This window comes from Tamandua tetradactyla, chromosome 24 (assembly GCF_023851605.1).
Source record: "Tamandua tetradactyla isolate mTamTet1 chromosome 24, mTamTet1.pri, whole genome shotgun sequence".
Lineage (NCBI taxonomy): Eukaryota > Metazoa > Chordata > Mammalia > Pilosa > Myrmecophagidae > Tamandua > Tamandua tetradactyla.
In genome coordinates this window covers 4038716-4044984 of record NC_135350.1, presented here as the reverse complement: position 1 = coordinate 4044984, position 6269 = coordinate 4038716, and the positions used below count along the sequence as shown (strand labels likewise).

Below are 6269 nucleotides of genomic sequence, written 5' to 3'. Positions count from 1 at the left end.
ACCTTAGAGTACAATCGTTTGGTCATATGGTAAGTATATATTTAATTTTACAAAAAAATTTCAAAAATTTTTACCAGTTGGTTGTGTCATTTTATATCTATACTTACAATATATTAGAGTTTCAGTTACTCCACATCCTTGTTCACATTTGGCATAATCAGACTTTTTTCATTTTAATCTTTCTAACATTTCACTACGGCTTCTTGATGATTAGTATTATTGAACGTTTTTTATGTGCACATTGACAATTCACATTGGCTTTTATGAATTTTCTATTCAAATTATTTGGCCAATTTTTCAAGCTGTATTTGTATTGTCTGCATTAATCTTAATGTAGACTTTTATCAGAATAAAATATATTGTGATTTTCTCCTAGTCTATGACAGGCTTTTGGTTGTTTATTTATATTTATTTATCTTTGTAGGTTATTTTAAAGAGCAGAAGGACCGCGGGGCAGCTGGGGAAGCATGTCGACCCGGCCAGGAGGAGGCTCATGCGGGATTTCAAGTGATTGCAAGAGGACCCACCTGTGGGTGTCAGTGGCGCACCATCTGAAAACAACATCATGCAGTGGAATGCAGTTATATTTGGACCAGAAGGGACACCCTTTGAAGATGGTACTTTTAAGCTAGTAATAGAATTTTCTGAAGAATATCCAAATAAACCACCAACTGTTAGGTTTTTATCCAAAATGTTTCATCCAAATGTGTATGCTGATGGTAGCATATGTTTAGATATCCTTCAGAACAGATGGAGTCCAACATATGATGTATCTTCTATCTTAACATCCATTCAGTCTCTATTGGATGAACCAAATCCGAACAGTCCAGCTAATAGCCAGGCAGCACAGCTTTATCAGGAAAACAAACGGGAATATGAAAAAAGAGTTTCGGCCATTGTTGAACAAAGCTGGAATGATTCATAATAGATAATTGATCTTCTAATCTTTTTCATCATTGTTGTGTATAATTTACCTTTCAGTAGAAAGGCTAACAAATTTTAAGTGCCATCAGTTTTAAGGATTCTGCAGAAAGAGAAAAAGAAACAAATCCTTCAGTTTAGAACCTACAAAAGCTTGTGTATCTTGATTAATGTACTTTTTATTGCATGGTGTGAACTAAGTTATTGCTACATAAATTTGTAATATATTCTGTTTGTATTTTTTTCCAAGTGTATAATGTTGGTGTGGAGTTTTCATGACAGAATATACACATTTTGTAAATCTGTACTTTTTTCAAATATTGAATGCCTTATTTTTGAATTCTTTAGATTTTTAAATTGGAGAAAAGCACTTAAAGTTTTTTATATATGAATATTACATGTAAAGCTGTTAAAATACATAACTTCAGTGCAAAAAAAAAGCAGAAGCTTTTAATATTTCATTTATCTTATTGTTTTTCTGTTGTTGTTTTTTCTTTTTCTGTCCTATCTCTGATACATTTGCATAAATAAGGATTTCTTTTATGGTTTCTTCTAGAAATTTTATAGTTTAACAGATCACAAGGCATTATACATTTTCAATTCTTTACTGTCAGGATCTTGAAAATATCGTTTCATTATCTTGTGGTTTTGATTGCGTTTGTCAATAAAATATCTCTCAAATTTAATGCTTCTCTTGTGAATATAGTAGGTCACTTTCTTTGGCTTGTTTTTAGACTTTCTCTTATACTTGGTTTTATCAAGTTCTCTATGATTACTAAGGTATGGTTTTCATTCTAATTAAGCTTTCATTTGGCTATTTTCTACTGACTTTTATGTGCTCTTTATAATCAGCTATTAAAAGCATTCACTGTCTTGCTAAATTTAATTAATTTAATTATTTATATCATTTCTAGAATTTCTATTTATTTTCTTATTGTTTCTATGTTTTAATTCTTTATAATTTTTGAGGCTAAAAATAAAAAATCATAGTCTGTTTTTAATAGCGCTAATACACGGGTTTTTCAGAATCTGTTTCTCTTCTCTGTTTCTTTCTGATATTTCAGTCATTTGTTCTTGTTTTCTATTTTTCCCTATATATTTTTATACTCGCATTCTGGATACTATTTATGTAAAATCTTAGTGCCATTTTTGAGGACTTGAATGACCTATTTCTAGAATTTACTTTTGATAATCATAGTTTGTTATTGTACTGGAAGTTCAACTTAATTCAACCAAGGTTTAAACACCTCCAGTTCATCTGCCTCCTTAGATTGAACTCTTTGGGTTTTCCAGTTGAAAACTTGGCATATTTACCAGAGCTCCTGATTCCACCAATTCTTGTTTCTTCAATGCCAGGAGCTCTCATAAACTTTCTGGTTTCCAAATGGCTGGTTGATAAATAGCAAATATCAGGCTTACCATTGTGTTTTCCTTTCCATAGAATCCCTAGGTATCACTATCCTTGTAGGTATTACGCATTTGCTAAAATTTTGTAAAGTTTTTTTCTGTTTGACTGTTTGTTCCAAGTGGAAAGGGTGGTACGTAATCATTCAATTTGTTATTCTGTGAAGTGTAAACTCCTTGTGGAGATTCTTTTTTATATGGTTTCTTACGGCTTTGTATATGGCCCTACTTTAAAAACTCTTTTTTTCCTTTCCTTTCCTTTCTCTGCCCTTCCCTTCCCATCTTTTCTAATATATATTAGAAAATATAAAGATAATATATTATGAATATAATGTATTAGAAAACATAAAATGTATTAGAAAAATACTAGAGTTAGTGTTTCTGATCAATTAGGATGATGCCATGGTCCAGATGTAAGATAGGTGTAGCCTTTACTTTGTGTTTGCCGTAGCCCCAAGTCCACTTGTTCTTAACCCATAAATTCTTCTCAGGCAACTTCAATTAAAAACTTTATGATGCCCCTCAATATTGATTTTTAAATTTCAGATTTACATATCCATCTTCCTAGGGATAGCTCCACTGGATATTTCAGAAGCATCTAGTATTTAACATGTCCATCCAAAACAGTGCATTGTTTTTTGCTAAATCTGCTCCTCTTCAAATAACCACAAAAATCTAGTAGAAAATATTAGGTCTTCTTCTCACTTCTTTACATATCACTTCTCTTAGGCATTACATGTAACTGAAAGTATTATTCGTGAAATATTTTAGGTACATCTCTATGTCATGCAGTTTTCTGAATTCAGGTCCCTACCACCTTAATTTAGTTCCCATTGTTCTTTGCCTGTACCACAGCAACAACAAATAATTTTTCCTTAATCCAGTGTTGTTTCCCTTTAATGTAGATCCTATCCTGTAGCTGGCATGGTCTGCCTGAAATACAAGCCCAGTGTGGAGGTGGTTGCTACACTGTGCGTCATGGGAACACAGGATCAAGCACGACAGAGATTCTCAATAAATGGTGATCTTCTTTATTACGTAGCACAAAGGTCCAAAAGAGCAGGGAAAAAGTTCCCATCACAGCCCATCCCCCAGGGAGGCCAGCTAATCCAACCAGATCAGAGGACAATGGCTCTGCATGCCCTGCTTTGCATCATAAATGGAGGTCTCCTGTGTTGCCCAAGAGTGGGGTTTTTATACAGGTTACAGGGAGGGTCCTGCCACTGAGCAAAAAGCATGCATCAAGCAGTGTTTGTGCAGAGTTCCTATACTGGCAAGCAGCTGGGGCTGCTTGTCCCTGTTTTGAATTCAAGTTAGGTCAGAACATTCCTTTAGACTTACGGTTTACCCCTGTTGCAAAATAGAAACATACTGAAACATCTGCAGGTAACAAGCAAAAGAGGAAAGTGAAGGGTGCAGGGGAGGCCGGGGAGATGCCTGCTGAGCATGTCTGTGACTTCCCCAGCACCCAGACATGCTATTTCCCTTATTAACTCTTTGAATGTTTCTTTTTCTTCAGAGCAAAGTTAAAACTCATTATCAGATATAAAAGCCCCACCATATTGGGCCCAGGCACCGTTATATATATTTTTTTCACTAATAATCTCTTCCCCCACATGATTAAGAGGTACTGGATTATAATTTATAGTTTTTTCTCTTTTGAAAAATATACTACTTCCAGATAAACTTTTGCAATCAAACATGTTTGTGATATGGATTCTGCCTCCATAATTCTTATAGAGCAGTTATCTAATAAACACAAAAGAATATGACATCTGTGGAGTCTTGCAAAACCACAGTTTTACATCGCTTTCACCCTGATCCTTTAGGGCAACATTAGTTTACAATTTAGTGTGTTGTTTGCTGTGTGTATGTGTATATTTATGAACATGTTTATAATTTACTTATGAAAATTTACATATAATTTATGCACAGTGAAATTGAATTCCTAAATATAACTCCATTTCAGGTTTTAAAAAGTAACATCTGCACTAATATTGACCATTTATACATTTCACTGTTGTTCAGTTAAGGTGGCTACACAGTATTCATCTGACTGAGACCATGTTGTTCATTTTTCATTCATTCATTCAATAATTACGTATTATCCACTAAATAGTCTGACATTATTCTAGTGGTGGAGATTCACCTGTGAATAAAATAAACAAAAATCCATGCTATCATGGAGTTTATTTTTTCTTGATGGAAGATAAGGCACTGACTTGCTAAGGACTGGCATCTTAAATACGGAACACACTAGCCCTAAATATGTTTATATTAATTTTGATCCTGTTACAGTTGAGTAAAATTGATGGGCACAATCATATAGCAGATGCTGCTGAATTCTGCATTGCCTTATTTGTTTCCTTTATAAATTTCAATAGATATTTTCTTCTTTCCCTCAGGAAATTAAAGAGTGGTTCTCACAACCAAATGGGTAGAATTCATATCTCTAAATAGCTAATTAGATGTATTAACAGCAGAGAATGAGGTCTACTAGTAGAGATATGCTGCTGGGAAGTGGTAAGCTTTTATTTTCCTATGGTACACTTCAGCATGCCTCTAAACCTGTTCAGTGCCAAATTTTGATGCATTGATTTATTTAAAAATGGCAACAGATACTGTTAGCTTATAAAAGAAAATTAAACCTCACACTGAGAGAGGTGCTAATATCAGTTAAGTGGACAGTTAGTCAGCTGTACCTGTGCCAGCCATTGTCATTAGGGGTGATTTTAAATTTTTATTTGTTTCATCACATATATCAGATTTTTTTCTGGGCCAATCTCATTGTTTAGGTTTATGCATGGCGGTTGGCACTTGTCTATTTGTATAGATACAGTCTATATGTGGTAAAGATGGTCAAAACAGAACTTCAGTAGTCCAACAATTCTTTCAAGTTAAACAATTTAGGAATTTTGCACTACAGAGTAATAGCATTTCCATAGGACTTGCAGATTTGGAGGCAGAGAGCTTGTGTGAACTTTTCTTCAATAAAATATTCCATGGCTAAAAATATCCCTTGGACTAAAAAAAGCAAACCTAACTGAGACTTGCCTTCTCTCTCTTCTCTGAGTGAAAACTAAATCCTACTTTTTCACAGAGGTTAAAAGTTGTTACATGGTAACAAGATTTCAGACTTTAATTTTGTATCTTCAGGTACCAAGAATGGTCATCGTGAACTACTGATTTTCTGTAGCAGGTAAATTTTTAAAATGCTTATTATTGCAAAACCTAAATTAATATGGTGCTATTTAATCACATCAGAGTTTGGGAGACATAAATTTACATTCATATTAGCTTAGCCTTAAATTTAAGTGTACTCTATTTCACTTCAAATTCACTACAAAATCATGAAACTTGTCCATGCTCTTAATTTTATTTTCTTCAACCATCACAGTGAAATTTTCTACCCACAATTAGGGAAAAAAATATGATAAGAAGTGTTGTTTAATCAAGAGATTGAGTTTCTAAAGTAACTATGAAGTAAAATATTCTTGGTATTAAGAAAGCATTATGAAATCAGAACAAATGAAATCAGAAGGAAAGATACACGATAAAGACTGAGATGGTATAATCTAGGAATGCCTAGAGTGTACAATGATCCTGACTAAATGTACAAATTAAAAAATGTTTTTGTATGAGGAAGAACAAAGTAATGTCAATACTGCAGGGTGTTGAAAATAGATGGTAATTAATATTTTAAAACTTTAACTTATGTGTGAGATTAAAGCAAAAATGTTTATTTGATATAAAATTTAAAAAAAAGAAAGAAAGCGTTATGTGGGTGCAAGGGTAGTTCACTGGTAGAATTCTCACCTGCCATGCAGGAGACCCGAGTTCAATTCCTGGACCATGCACCTTCCCCTTCCTCAAAAAAAAAAAAATACAAAAGAAAGCATTATGAAATGACATAATTTTCTGAATCATGGAAATAGTCATCACAT

General features: G+C 33.5%; 1 pseudogene; it reads left to right on the top strand.

Moving 5' to 3' along the window:
• Positions 1–450: 450 nt before the first annotated feature.
• On the top strand, positions 451–1148 carry LOC143668421 (ubiquitin-conjugating enzyme E2 B pseudogene; annotated as a pseudogene).
• The last annotated feature ends 5121 nt before the right edge of the window (positions 1149–6269 follow it).